Genomic DNA, 16,485 nt, shown 5'->3' with positions numbered 1-16,485 from the left:
GCTGAATGAGTGCTTGGCATGCCTACTGACTTTCAGTATAACATCCTTCCTGGAGACTTGATTTTTGTTCTTCTTTATTTATTACGTTAATCTTCTCAATAATAGCAGATTTGGCTGAAAATATGTTTCCGATTAGCACATAGACAAACAGTCCTGTTTTTTGAGCACTGGCCTTCCTATAATCAGTATTACCTCTTGAAAAAACTTGAAATTTCTTGATCTTTTAACATATCTTACTTGTGGGGTTTTTTGTTTGTTTTGTTTTCTGGCTTGGGTTATTCTTCAAATAAATGTTATGTCAGCTTCCTGTTCTTACATAACCTTTCATACTGTATCATCAGAGTACTGACATGAAAAACAGCAACTTAAACTACTGCTTTAAAAAAAATTCTCATTCATTAATCAAGGTGACACCTCCTATTAACTAGTTAATGTAGAAAGACCTTTGGGCATTTAGGAATCTATCATTTCAGCAAAAGCAATGAAGCGGTAGCAAGTTGAAAAAAAAAAGGATTTTAAGAAAATTCACCAAGGGCACATTTAATGTTATATAAGTATCCAAAAATATCTATGCTAGAATATGTGGAACGAGGGTTTTTATTTTAAAAAAAAACCCTCCTAAAGAAACACCAAATCAAAAGAGTCTAGACTAGAAAGAAAAACTATTGATCTATTTTTGTTATTTTGAATACCAAATATTTAGACAGCTTCCTACTTGTAATAAACTACATTTTTATTGGATAAAATGTGGAAACAGAGATACTATGAACCAATTAATTTCCCAGGAGGACTTGAGGGCAAAATTTAGCTCTGCATCACCTATTGGTGTCTTACTGGAAATGTAATATAATAGGTTTTGTTAAACGAGTTAACGGTCTTAAGGTCTGGTTCTGATTCCCTCACTGATGTTGGATAGTACTTACTCAAGAAGTGATTCCACTGACTTCTAAAAGGACTCTTCAAGTGATGATTCAACATGAACAAGAGTATCACAGAGGCTGAATATTGTTCTTAGTTCTGCCATTGGCTTGCTGTTTGCTACTTGATCTTGCCGGGTGCTGAACTTGCATGTGGGGTGATGAGTACTCCTATGATGTGCTAAGCATACTCCACTTCCATGGACTATAAAGTCTGGCAGAACTGAGTCCTTAATTTCTGTGTCTCATTTACCCATGAATATAGTAGAGATGGATTTTGCCACCAATGGAATCAGTGACTGATTTCAATGGGAGTGGATTGTGCTGTAATACCTGTGTCCTTTTGGAAAGTGCAAAATAAATACTCCTATCCGTTAAAGAAAACTCTCCAATCACTGCAGGGAGATTAAATTAAAAATGAAAGATTTACCCCATTATTTCTAGAGTTACACCCTTTCCCCAACAATGGCTGATTAACTTCATTTGTTATTTACAGAACAGCTCATCTTCTGTCTTCCTAAAAACAAGTACTCTCAAATTCATTTTTACTTCCTAGTTAATGGAGATAATGGGCTAGTTTCTCTTCTGATACAGTGCAGGAGGATTGGGCAGCATCAAGCAACTGGTCACATACTTCCGATTCATGGGGCTAGTCCCAGACTGGACATGACTTAGAGCATCCCCATAGTTGCTGTAAGTACCCCACTAATATAAGGTCCTGAATGGATTGGTGTAGTAGAATTTGCCCCCTTTTAACCATCCCCCAACTCCCAAATACTGCTGTAATGTGAGGCAGTATAGGTAAAACCACAAGCACAGACCTAGCCATGTGAACCTCTGTGTCAGTAAGGGGTTCCTTTCTGGCAGGGGAATTCTTTGCTGGGCATTTGTGGCCAAGTTATGTCCATATTGCACAGTATGAATGGTGTGAGGGGACCATAATGCAATAAAGAACCTGACCCAACGTCTTTATTTGACTGAAATTGTCCAACCAAAGGAAACATAACGTGTTCCAACTTCTCCTTAGTCGCTCATTGTCATAAGCTTTATAACCATACATACAAAAGAAGCTACAGGGCTCTCCTGATCATTAAAATACCTGTCAACACCTGAATTTCATCTTGCCACCTTAAAAAGCATCAGCTATTTGAACTTTTTGTTGGGTGCTTAACAAGAAATCTTTGATCAGTTACAGGCTCTATTACAACTGATTGATTATTTCATGATATACTGTGCTGTTATTTCCTATGTGGTTGGTTGATGAATGTTTTTACCTCTAAACAGATTATTGCAGTCTGAACAATGATCATTGGACCTTTTCCATGCTGTTGTTTCCCTAAAGTGTGTGGTCTGTAATAACTGAGTGCTATTTCCAAAGAGAGAATTCAGGCAGCTTTGCTGTGTCCCAAAGTACTTTTCTACACATGGAGCCCCAGGGCTTGTCTGCATGAGAAAGTTATATAGAATCCGAGAATCCTAGGGTTTCTAAGGCTTGCCTGCATGAGAAAGGTAAGTTATAACTTAAGGTGTGAAATGCAAACCTGAAAGCTATACTGATGCTTAATATTGTGTGGATGCTTTTATTTCAGTTTGAGTGGATTCAGCTAACACAAAAAGCCACTTTTCAACCAGAATAATGGGCCCACATTGTTTTTTGTGTCAATTTAACTAGACAACCTGCCAACATTGGAGGGAGGGATAGCTCAGTGGTTTGAGCATTGGCCTGCTAAACCCAGGGTTGTGAGCTCAATCCTTGAGGATGCTATTTGGGGCAAATATTTGTCAGGGATGGTACTTGATCCTGCTATGAAGGCAAGGGACTGGACTCAATGATGTAGGCAATTTCCTATAAGTATAATGTGGTCACCCCATCTCAAAAAAGATATATTAGAATTGGAAAAGATTCAGAAAGGGACAACAAAAATTATTAGGCATATAGAACAGCTTCCATATAAGGTGAGATGAATAAGAATGGGACTTTTCAGCTTGGAAAAGGATGACTAAGGGAGGATATGATAGAGAACTATAAAATCATGACTGGTGTGAAGAAAGTAAATGAAGAAGTGTTATTTAATTCTCATAACATAGGAACTAGGGGTCAGCAAATGAAATTAATAGGCAGTAGGTTTAAAATAAACAAAAGGCAATATTTATTCACACAATGCACAGTCAACCTGTAGAACTCCTTGGCCAGAGGATGTTATGAAGTTCAAGACTATAACAGATTTCAAAAGAGAAGTAGATACATTCATGGAGGACAGGTTCATCAATGTGTATTAGCCAGAAATGGCTGGGATGGTGTCCCTAGCCTCTGTTTGCCAGAAACTGGAAAAGGGCAACGGGATGAATAACTTGACAATTGTCTGTTCTGTTTACTTTCTCTGGCGCACCTGGCATTGGTCACTTGTGGAAGGCAGAATACTGGGCTAGATGGACCTTTGGTCTGGCCCCATATAACCATTCTTATGTTCTCAAAATTCAGTTCAATTTAAATGAATGCAACATTTTTTGTGTAGAGAAATCTTCAGTGAAATCAGTGGAGCTACTCATATTCCGAGGAACTAGTGAGAGTGACAGAATCTGGCCCTAAATTGTTTTCCTGATGGAAGAGGAGAAAAGTAGGGGATCTCTTAATGGGTTTTGGAATACTCATTCTGCTTCCTTCATATCATGGGCTTTAGTTTCTATTCCTTGCAGAATGGACCACAAACTCCACCCCAGCTTCCCCCTGAATCTGGCTGAGGTGCAAGTCTGTCCCATGCCCTCAGTCTCTGGCAGTGAGACTCTGATAGAGCCACAATATTAGGGTTTGCCTTGGTTGTGGCCTCCTCTGGAATCCCCTCAAAAGTAGGTCATCTTACACTTAGGTGCTCTGTGGAAAGCTTATACAAGGGCTGACCTGTAGTATCAAGAATCTCTGCAGAGGGTGCAAATATAATTTCCCTCCCCCAACCTCTGCTTCTTCTCACCCACACATTTTCAATACACTTCCTTGCACAGAGTCAGCTCTTTGAGGAATCCCAAAGGGAGGGTGTCAACAAGGATGTGCTCCTTCCTCCCATAATCTTCCATGTTGAATGGGTGAGGGCCTCATGTCACAGGGACATAAACTAGGCTGATATGTTGAAGTACTTAAAAAACAATGAATAGTCTAGAAGCATGGTAAAGACTAACAGAGCATGTAGATGGTATCATTAACTTTTGTGGGTACAACCCACAGGAGAGATTCCAGAAGACTGGAAAAGGGCAAATATAGGCCCATTTATAAAAAGGGAAATAAGAACAACCCAGGAAACTACAGACCAGTTATTTTAACTTCTGTGCCAGGGAAGAAAATGGTGCAAGTAATTAAGGAAATAATCTATAAACACTTGGAAGGTGGCAAGCTGATAGGGAACAGCCAGCATGGATTTGTGAAGAACAAATCATGTCAAACCAATCTGATAGCTTTCTTTCATAGGATAATGAGTCTTGTGGATAAGGGAGAAGCGGTGGATGTGGTATACTTAGACTTTAGTAATGTGTTTGATACGGTATCGCATGATATTCTTATCAATAAATTAGGCAAATACAACTTACATGGGGCTACTATAAGGTGGGTGCATAACTGGCTGGATAACCATACTCAGAGAGTAGTTATTAATGGTTATCAATCCTGCTGGAAAGTTATAACAAGTGGAATTCCGCAGGGGTCTGTTTTGGGACTGGCTCTGTTCAATATCTTCATCAACGATTTAGATATTGGCATAGAAAGTACGCTTATTAAGTTTGTAGATGATACCAAGCTGGGAGTGGTTGCGACTGCTCTGGAGGGTAGGATCATAATTCAAAATGATCTGGACAAATTGGAGAAATGGTCTGAGGTAAACAGAATGACGTTTAATAAAGACAAATGCAAAGTGCTCCACTTAGAAAGGAACAATCATTTTCACACATACAGAATGGGAAGTGACTGTCTAGGAAAGAGTACGGAAGAAAGAGATCTAGGGGTTATAGTGGACCACAAGCTGAATATGAGTCAGCAGTGTGATGCTGTTGCAAAAAAAGCAAACATGATGCTGGGACACATTAAAAGGAGTGTTGTGAACAAGACATGAGAAGTCATTCTTCCATTCTACTCTGCGCTGGTTAGGCTTCAGTTGGAGTATTGTGTCCAGTTCTGGGCACCGCGTTTCAAGAAAGATGTGGAGAAATTGGAGAGGGTCCAGAGAAGAGCAATGAGAATGATTAAAGGTCTAGAGAACATGACCTATGAAGGAAGACTGAAAGAATTGGGTTTGTTTAGTTTAGAAAAGAGAAGATTGAGGGGGGACATGATAGCCGTTTTCAGGTATCTAAAAGGGTGTCATAAGGATGAGGGAGAAAACTTGTTCATCTTGGCTTCTAAGGATAGAACAAGAAGCAATGGGCTTAACTGCAGCAAGGGAGGTTTAGGATGGATATTAGGGAAAAGTTCCTAACTGTCAGGGTAGTCAAACACTGGAATAAATTGCCCAGGGAGGTTGTGAAATCTCCATCTCTGGAGATATTTAAGAGTAGATTAGATAAATGTCTATCAGGGATGGTTCTAGACAATATTTGGTCCTGCCATGAGGGCAGGGGACTGGATTCGATGACCTCTCGAGGTCCCTTCCAGTCCTAGTATGCTATGATTCTATGATTCAGATGACATTTATCAAATCGCTGTCTTGAAAGCTGGGCTGGTAGTAATGGTGTCTACTAAATTGTAATACACGGTGGCTATGTCTACACTGCAGGCTTCTTGCGCAAGAACTGTTCTTGCGCAAGAGTATCCATGACAGTTTGGACGCTCTCTTGCACAAGAAAGCTCTGATGGCCAATTTAGCCATAAGGCTTTCTTGTGCAAGAAATTTATGTTGCCTGTCTGCACTGTGTTCTTGTGGAGCTCTTCTGCAAGAGGGCTTATTCCTCCTGGGGAAAGGAATACCTCTTTCGGAAGAAGTCCTGTTTTCCGACACTATATTGTAAATTTACTTGTGCGAGAACGAGCGTGCAGTGTAGACACTCTGCAATTTTTGCACAAGAACAACCGTTCTTGCGCAAGAAGCCTGAAGTGTAGATGTAGCCAGTGTGTTTTGGGTATATTACTACTAAGTAAATCCTGTCTGTTGTGCTATCTCCTAAGATATTTTGGACTGGCAAATTCCTTAAATCGCACAGAACATAATTTAGTTGCAGGGAGTTAGTATAATTCTGACATTTAGAGCGTTACCTGATTGCTTCAGTAATCACAACATAACTGTATTACTAGGAAGCTAAAGCAAATTGGTATCTGCTGTCTTCTTAAATACTGTAATTGCTTTTAAGAATAATTTAGAAATGAACTAGAATTATTCTGACTGCATTTCCGATATAATGTCTCAAGACCCATTTTTAAGGTTAATTCAGTGATTGATATATTATGTGATATAAGCAACAATGAATTTAGAAGTGTCTTGCATTTTCATTTTAAATTATCATTTAACATAAATCAATGATTTTCAGCTGCAGATAGTATTCTTTTATCATTTACTTTGCTCATATTTAGGCTTGGTAAAAATTGTTTATTATTTAAAATATCAGTGGGTAATAAAACAAATATTTCTAAGCAATTTTATTTCTATTCATTTAAAGGCTTATAGTTGCACAAATTATGTTTTAAAGTGTTTTATCAATTTAATTGTTTATAGTTCTGGGACGTTATGGGAGGAGTCAGATAATCATTATTTATTTCAGTAAGATACTGAGATTCAAAACCTAATATGTTGTAACTGTTAAAATATACACTGTCAACAAAGCATGTCAAAATACACCAACTCTAATAAGTTTTCAAGAAGTATTTCTCTTACTTCACCTATCTTGTTTTATTATCAAAGGAAATATTTTTTTGTGTATGTATATAGTGAAATCAATGTTTACTGACAGTTATTGATTAAAAAAATGTAATCCTTTCAACTCTATTTACACCTGGGCATGTCTCTTTATTTCATCTGGGAAAACCTTAAATTACATTTATATTGACTTCTCAGATAGAAATATATTTATCAGTAATGTGTCTGGCAGAGAGACAGTATTTTTGTTGTTTTGGTATTCCATGTCATTACATCATGTTAATCATCTCATGGGGGTACCAATAACTGAATTTGGCAATGATAAGTCATGTGTGGTTAGCAGAATCATCCTCACAAAGTATAACTCCGGATGGCTGGGGTTTTTTTCCCACTTGAGTGGTAGCAGGGCTCTCGTTCAAGGACCTAAATAAAGATGGGATTTTTAAAAGTACTCAAGACAGACTTTGAGTGCAAAGCTCTTTTGAAAAGTCTAGTCATTTACTTTGTTGCCTAAGTGCAAGCTGAGTGGCTGAGAAAATCTGACCTTGGATCTGCATTCTTTAGTTTTTATGGCTTATAGAGTTTTTCATCAGACCTGTGAATGGCTGCTGTCATACAGATTCTTGTCTGTAAAGCTGATCCGATAGAGAGCTTAATTGTCTCTGAAATTATGTTACTGTGTGAACACATGTGCCTGATAGCTCTGGAAACAGACTTGGTGTCTCAAGTATCCATTCCCGTTGTGGCACTCTCTCTAGTGCCACTCGCCAAGGAGTTACATGCTCAGAGATAAATAATAATGAATAATTCACCATGGCCGGGGGGAACCAACAGCCAGTTGCACTTGGTTGCACAGATCTCACAACTAATCAGTAGCCAGGGCATGAGACTGAAGGGGTTGGATATCGGCTGCTGTGGTATGATATCTCATAAATTCAGTCTGACATTTCAGTCAGTCAAAAGCAACCTGGGAAGAGCCACACATACAGATACAATATGAGGACTCCCTTGTTCTCTAGTTATTATCTTATGGAAACAGAATGGGGTTGATGCTACACTGCAAAACATTCATTTAGATCAGATATTACCATCCTATTTCTCGCCTCTTACACGAGGGCTGTGTCTACACTGGGCCACTTATTCCGGAAAAGCAGCCGCTTTTCCGGAATAAGCTGCGAGCTGTCTACACTGGCCCCTTGCTTTTCTGGAAAAGCAATGATGATCTACTGTAAAATTGTCAGTGTTTTTCCAGAAAAACTATGCTGCTCCCGTTCGGGCAAAAGTCCTTTTCCGGAAAAACTGTTCCGGAAAAGGGCCAGTGTAGACAGCACAGTAGTCTTTTCTGCAAAAAAGCCCCGATCGCAAAATGATGATCGGGGCTTTTTTCCTGAAAAGCACGTCTACATTGGCCACGGACGCTTTTCCGGAAAAAGTGCTTTTCCGGAAAAGCATCCTGCCAATGTAGACGCGCTTTTTCTGGAAATACTTATAACAGAAAACTGTTCCGTTTTAAGCATTTCCGGAAAAGGGTGCCAGTGTAGACATAGCCCAGTGGTATTTGCAAATAACTGCCATCTACAGAACAGAGTGGGACTCTGAGGTTCCACTCTCCTCCATGTCACCTGATGCGCCTTGAACTCAGTGTTTAAAATTTCTCCCTGTATAGCCTGACAGTTGCCAAATCCTGCCACTTCTTTATATCTGCTAAAATGTGTCTTTTCCTTTCAATCTTTTTTGATAAAAACTTTGCCTTGAGGCATGTCTGGACTCAACTGTTAAAATCTCTTGTCCCTCTAGGGGCCTGATTCCAATGGTGACTTTAGAACTCTGCCTCGGCTGCTTATTAACATCACCTTAAAATCTATCCAAAATGCTGTGAATGTAATGATATACCTCTCCAGTTTCTCAGACTATGCCACTGTTTATATGAATCCCTGCCCCCTTGCTTCCCACTTACATTTAAACCAGTCAGTCACATTTTCAAAGCTCTACGCCAATGTTCCCTCTAATCTTTTCCATTCACGTGTGGATTTTTTTCCATACATGTGCAGAATAAAATTGTATGTGCATCAAGGCATGTGTGAATGTGCACCCCCAGTTGAAACAAAAAAAACCTAGCTGTGGGCACTCTGCTAATCAGCTGGGCAGCACTGGTATCTCTCTAGAGTGGCCGCACAAGTGCACAACTTACAGGGAACACTGCTCTACACAGTTTAACTCCTGCCACTACTCTTCTCTAGTGTGTTTTCTTAGCTGTGACCAAACATCTCTTCTTCCTCTACCTTTCTAACCTCTTTCTTCTTTTGTAGTCATTGGCTCTTCTCTCATGCTGCATCCCATCTTCTTTTCCACCAAACATCCATTCACTCTTAATTCAAAAAGCTCCCTAAAACCATACCTTGTGATTCTTTGTGCTTTTCTATCAGACTTTATATCAGCTTGTATTGCCTAGGAGGGCAATGGGCAGGAGAGGATAAATATTTATGTGGAAAAGTCTATGCCTGGGAGTTTGCTGATATTGCCCTGCAATGTAATTAATGAGTGGCTGGCACTAGCGCTCATTCAAAATAGCTGTGAATGATTTACATGCCCGAGGCTGCATGTGAACAGGCCAGGAATGGTTGTTCTCATAGCAAAACAGTGTAAGAGGCATCCCAGGCTGGAAAATTGAAGCGATGCAGCTGTACAAGAATGCATCTTGTACTCTGAGTAATGTCACAAAGAGGTAACACGTTGCTTTTATTATTGTTTTATTAACTCACCACCCAAAAGTATGTGTAGGAAATGTCCACTTTATTGCCTAGGTGCTGTCAAGAAACTGAAAACCTTCATCGAAAAATACATTTTGGATATAATAGAATTTGTCAACTTCCGGCATTTGTCAACTTCTGACAAAGTGTCTCCAATGGTGGGAGGTTGTCAGAAATGGCACTTGATTAACAGTCAGAAGCTTTTAGCAAGGGTTTAAGAAGCCTGTGAATTCCAGAGTCAATGATCTGAGGAGAATAACAAATTTGGTTGTGGGCCTGTATCTTCCATAGCAATTTCAGGCTGAATTGTGCATCATTTAAAGAAATGATTGCATTTGCAAGAAATGAAACATTTCTTATAGCTGCCCGTGCAGTCCCAAAAGTTGCAACTGTTTGGCAAGGGCACTCACAGACCTATAAACTGTCCTTTTTGTATCTATGGCACTGAAATACAAGCCATATTTACAGAGCCTTATATGGTAACCAAAGAGTATGACTTTTGGGGAAAGCAACATGTGTGGTTCCATCAACAATTTTTCCTGATGGTATGCTGTGATGGGTTTAGTGGGTGCGAGCGCCCCCTTTCGGGTGAGCAGGGGGGTTCAGCGGACCCACCGTCTAGATCCTGGGTTTTGGGTCCCAAGGTCCAACCTCTCTGATGGGGTTAGAGGGTGCGATCACCTGTCGCCGGCTCAGCAAGAGGGTTCAGTGAACCCACCTTTACGTTCCTGATAAGGGTCTTAGGGTCCTGTCCCTGAGAAGGGTTTGGGGTTCCACCCCAACACAGGTCCTGGGGTCCTATTCCCGGATGCCCATCCTGTAATGGCAACAGCCACTAGAGCCCTGTTTGAGGCTGTTCACGCCCGGGAACCCCGGAGGGTGCGACGTGGCGAGTCGGCTCAGTTGCAATTAGGGGGAAAGGGAGTGGGGGACCCAGGCCCTCCCTCTCCACTGGGTCCCAACCCGGGGCCCTAAGTGGAGGGATTAGTGCGTTCTCTCCATGACAGGTGGGGTTAATCCCCGAAACTCGCCTGTCCATGGCCACCAGAGGTGGACTGCCCCGGGCTCCTTCCACTCCCCATCCAGCACTGGCCCCCCTGTGGACCCAACCGGGGCACTCACCAAGTCCGACTCCTCGGCCCCATCCTGCTGGTGTCCTAGGGGCCCCCGTGCTGCTCCTCCATCCCTCCAGTGGGGCGGGGTGTTCTTCCTCCTGAGTGGGGGTCAGCGGCTCCTTCCTCGGCCGCCTCCAGTCTGCTCACCTGGCCGCTTTTCAAGTGGCCCAGGGGCAGCCACCCAGTGACGGCACCCCTCCCCCTCCGTGTCACCTCACGCCGCAACGTCGGGTCGTGGGGCCAGAGCCCCACCCCCTGGGTGGCCCGGCGTTCGCCGGCCCCGCCGCTCCCCCAGCCTCACGCCGGGGAGCATCGGCATAACGTGGCCCTGCGCCCCACGTGGCCGGGCTGTGTCAGCCTCCCACTCCTCCCCGACCCTGCTGAGCCAGGAAGCGGGGCTGTCACGGCCGGACGCGGCACCGGACCGTCTTTTCCGCCTCAGAGGGGGGCAATCCCCCCCTTCAGTAGTGCGGGTCTGTCACATATGCATTATTAATTTTTGTTTGTAACAAATCATCTGATGTTTCAGGATGTTGAATTATAGACAGATACGGAAGCTAGGTGGGCTGCTACAAACAGCTGAGAACTCTCATCTGTTCTCAACTGATTTCTGAAAACAAATATGTGGGGTTTATAATGTTGGTGCAGAGGAGAAATAAGCTTCAATATCTCCTTGAAAAGTATTACCTGCGACTAGAAGGAATATGGCGGGGGAAGGGGGCGGGTTGTGGTCAGCCATAGCATAAACAGAAAACATTTCATAGGAGTGAAGAATTAACAGGCAGCTGAAGAGGTGAGCAAGCAGGTTCATGAACATCAAGGTAAGGTTAATCTTGTCAAATCAAGTAAAGTTAAGTGAATTCCCAACCTGCCTTCCTGTCTTTCCAAGCAAATTTTTCTTGGGCTAAAATTATACTTAGTAAATGATGGGGGTTACTTTCAAAATTTATTAGAAAAAACATATTGATAGTTTTGGTGGAAGACCACAGTGTTTGGTGTTGAGTCTTTGCACATCCTTGTAAGTCTTGCATGCATAAAACATGGAAGTCTCTAAAATCAGGATTTCTATGAACAGCACTATCAACTCCCACTTGATATAATAGTATCAGGATGCTTCTAATAGGAGTTTTTCACTATGAAAATGTTTGGGATAACATCTTTATAACTAGAGAGCAACTAGAGATCAACTAGTAGACCCACCTTCCCTTCTTTGTGAATATGCAACAGCCCTGAGCAGCCAAGGTACGTCTAGAGAGCAGAGCTATTTCAGGATACTTCTCCATCTACATTGTAAAGTTGTAAATGACTATGCAAGATGCACAGCAGTGAAGAAACATACTAATTATATTGATGGTCTGTAGACTTTGTTGCTTGATAGTTTCCAGATTTATTCATAATATCATAAACACTAATTGTTCAGAAATTCCCCAAACTTTGAGCTTGAGTTCTCAAAACATAGATTGAGGTTTTCCATTATATAGACAATAAGGTATGACTGGCTATGCATTTTGTAGGTCAAATTCTGCAGTCTTATCACACACAAAAGTTCTGTGGATGCCAGTTGTATACACAGCAGTGAGTATAAATTGTTGAGAAGATATGAAATCAAAAGCCATGTGATTTATACAACAGAGAAACATAATAATCATCCAAAACATATGATTTGGAGAACCTTATTTATACACAACTTACACAGATGGAAGAAACATTTAGATTAGATTTGTTACTGAGTTTAATAACAGATTAAAGCTATGGGCTTCCCAAGGAACCAACACACTAAAGTCTCCAGTAGACCTCTGAGATATCAAGATGACATAATTAGAACAAACTTTCAAAAACTTGTACCATGCCATTATTAAAAAAAAAAAATTCTGGATGAACATTTGCATGAGTGTTGGTCTTGCAATGGCATCTATACAGACATGCATGTCATTAAAAACCTGGATCTTCAACAAATCTTGACGCTGGTGACTGACAAAAATCTTCAGCTGTGTCCAGAATTCTAAACCCATTTACAATTGACAAAAAACTCTGAACAATCCTTTAGCAAAGATCCAAATTGTTGAAGTTGAGATGTATATTTATCCTATGGAAATAAAATAGTCAAGGAGGCCTCCCTAAAGATCATATAAAAATGCCAACACTTAGTTCAAATGAATTACATTTTAAAATGACCCAAAGAAATATAGGATGGCATTTTTCCACAGGGCCTAAAGGAGCCAGGTACTCAACTCCAGCTGAAAGTTGAGCTATCCTGGACACAAAGTATTTGTGTAACTCGCTTTACAGATATAAGCCAGAATTCCCACTACTATATCTAATTTTCATTGCTCATATTTATAAATGTTAAGAGCAGAAGAAATCATTTCCAAAATCTAGTCTGATGTCCCGCATAACACAGGCCATTGAATTTCATCTAGTAATTCCTTTATAGAGTCCGTAATTCGTGGTTGAGCTAAAGGATATTTTTAGAAAGCCATTCAATCTTCATTTTAATGTTTAAAATGTGAGTGCATAAACTGGATCTGGTACCGAACAATGTATAAAATATTTACTTTTGCATATACGTTTAAATCTGAACACTATGGAGTGAAATTTTGTTCTGCTCAGTGTATAAATTATAGCCTATCTATAAATTATGCCTGTTGTATCTGACAGCTGAAAAATATGTTTTGCCAGAGCAAAGCCACCCCTGTTCTCCTCCCCATGCATTTTCCCTGCTGAGTAAGGGGGAGAACTTTGATTGTACTTGTCACAGCACTATTACTGATGACTGTCTTTCAGTGAGAATGAAAATTATCATATAAAAATAGTCCATCTCACACAGTGTGTCTTTTTTTCATCTGTTTGCGCTAGTGAGCTGCTGTTTATGCTCCATGTATTTCTAATTATCCCATTGTAGACAAGAAAGTAGAGCTGAATGGGCAGTGTTTGGATTGGGATTAAGTTCAGAGTAAGGCTCAGCCTTGGGTTTGAGGCTAAATCAGGGTTAAGATTTGAGTTCAGTTATGATGCTGCTAACATTTCAGATGTTATGGATTACAGGGTTCTTTCAAGATAACTTGATCTTTTCAGATTTTTACCATGTTGTATAAAGGACATATCATAGCAGCAATGGTTCTCATGAAATTTCTCACTGAGGTGCTAACAGCTTTCTGAATGGTATCCTTCCTGCCTTAGCAATCTATCTACTGACTTTGATTTTTATCTTCTTTGGTCTAACACCCATTCTCCAGTAAACCGGGTGGTGGTGGGGTGAGAGACAGAGCATCTTTCTCTATTCCTCCCCCTTCCCTTCTCCTATTTATTTTGAGTTTTCATATCCACTACTCATAACTCCAGTCATCTGAAGAAGTGGGCTGTTTCCACGAAAGCTCATGATACCATCAACATGTTTTGTTAGTTTATAAAGTGCTACCAGACCATTTGTTGTTTTTTTCTGTAACAGACTAACTCGGCTACCCCCTGAAGCTCCTCATATGTTTTGTCAAATATTTCATGAAACAGCCATTCATGTGAAATTGCATCTGCTTCTAAAGTGAAGAATGGCTTGCTTTCCAGTTCTAGATCCCCCAACAATAGGAGGGCAGGTTTAGATCTATAACCTCAAAACCAAAACCTCCCCTCTTAAATTGTGTCAACTTTCTGGTTTTGAGTGAAGCACTAATTATGATTGGACAAAAGGTATATAACATAAAATACTAATTGTCCACAGGCCTAGTTAGACTAAAAGAGGCTTGAGCTGTACTGAGAATGGGCAAGCATGGTATAGGGAGGTTACATGGGCTCTGTATCTGTTCTGCAGGAGAGCAATGCAGAGACTATGAAGAGGGTAGGAACCTCTTGTAAATGAGTCTGCAGCCTCTGCAAGTGGCCCTTCTCAAATCTCCTCTTCCTCTGTGAGTGTTGTGCCCACAGAATATCATGCAACCCCCATAGAGTTGTGTAGGAAGAGAGGGGAACCAAAGTCCTGGTTCCTAAATAGCTTTCCCCTAAAAGACAATATTTTCCTGGTCTGGGAAAGTCCCTGGGAAGGTCTTTCTTCTTCCCGGCAGTCATCAGAGGAGCAGTGACTCTCCACCATGGTGACGCCTTCTCCCAGCTGATGGGTCTGTTTCAGTGTGATTAGATGGGAGCTCATCCCATGGGAAACATGGCTTTTTCAATATTCGCCTTCAGCCTGTTGCAAAGGCCCTGTCTTGGCTGAGATAATCCAACACTGCTCTGGCTGTCGTCAGTGTCTGGTTGTCAGGTGGAGAGGGGCCAGAAGGGAGGTGTTCAGAGGCCATAGAGGTTGTCCTTGTTTGGGACTTTTTCTTAAGCTCCACAGCTTCCCAGCACAGCCAGGATACGTGGGACCAGCTGATTTAAGAATGGATTTGGCCTTTAAGAAGTTAGGATGACATAATCCAGAAGGAGTTCCTTTTCGCCTGTCCTCAACGCTTCTCTTTATTCTGAAGTTTAGATATTGATTTGTCACATGAAACTGTGCTTATTAAACCATCAATCCGTTTATCTTCAGCAGGGGGTGGCACTTTATAGCTCCAATGCCATCCTTAGAACTCTCTATTCTGTTAATAACAAAGCCAGATTTTACCCACTATTTCCATGAGTCATATCTGTCCTTAAATATATATGTCCTTTAGTGAGCAAGTGGGTAGAAGTGCAGACGTCACCCCTTTTATTCCTTCACATGTCTTAGGTGCAAATTGCTTTACAAGATTACTCAAAGCTTAACACTCATCTTTGTTTGGAGATGGGCTAATAACTAAATTCATAGAGTCTAAGGCCAGATTAGACCCTCCTGATCATTCAGTTGGATCGCCAGGCCATAGGACTTTCCCAAATATTTCATAGAGCTGATATTTTATTCTGATAAACTTTCACATGGTCATGCTCCCTAGCTGAGCTTCTGACAATTATAAGAAAAGCTTAATTCCTACCTAAGGAAGTAGTTTTTAATGGGTGCTCAGTAGGCCTCCATGGTCCACAGACTACATTTAAGATTTTCAGAGGTGTCCACCCCTCCATCTGACTTTTTCTAGGAGCCCCCAAAGGAGCAAAAGGCTGACAAACACTGATCTAGGATAATATAATTTTTTCTGTTTGTATATTTTTGTCTGCCTTGTTCAGGTTGTTGGGTCTATACCAGGCTTTCATACAATGTTTTGTTTACTATTGCAAAGATATGGAGGGCCTAATCCCAAACCCATCAAGGTCAATGAAAAGGCCAGCACATAGTCAGCATAGTACAAATAATAATATCAGAGACAATTTTAAATTTCTGGTACAAACACACCAACCAACGTATTGTATGGCAAGAAAATACAATGTAGCTATATAAAAGAACAAAAGAAGGGACTCTGTGGATATGCAATTGCTGCTACTATATTTATCACCTAAATAACTTGATGATGATCCTTGTATAAGATAGATAGATAGATAGATAGATAGATAGATAGATAGATAGATAGATAGATAGATAATGTTGCCATTTCTCCATAAGGGGTCTTGCCTAAGACGTTTTGCTTTCCTATTATGTACATAACTCACATAAATTGCAAATAGTTTAGTATCTTTACATGTTAATTCTTGCAGTTGCAGCATTTTTGTCTACATGTAACATGTCAATTAGTAAAGAGAAATACACCCTGCAAAGTGGCGTCCATTCATGGAAGCACTCTCAAACACAGGGTTCTTCAAAAGTTTAAATTTAGATTTCCAAACACAACATATTGTTACATTTTAGTTAAACTTTCTAAATGATATCCCACTTTCAAAAGGGCTGGGAGTCTGTTACAGCTGCAAAATTCAAACATGCAATAGTTTCGAATTGTATCTTAATTTTCCCCCATCCTCTAAGCTAGGGCTT

This window comes from Pelodiscus sinensis, chromosome 4, assembly GCF_052426305.1.
Source record: "Pelodiscus sinensis isolate ZL-2025 chromosome 4, ASM5242630v1, whole genome shotgun sequence".
NCBI lineage: Eukaryota > Metazoa > Chordata > Testudines > Trionychidae > Pelodiscus > Pelodiscus sinensis.
Note: the sequence above shows the minus strand (reverse complement) of the source record.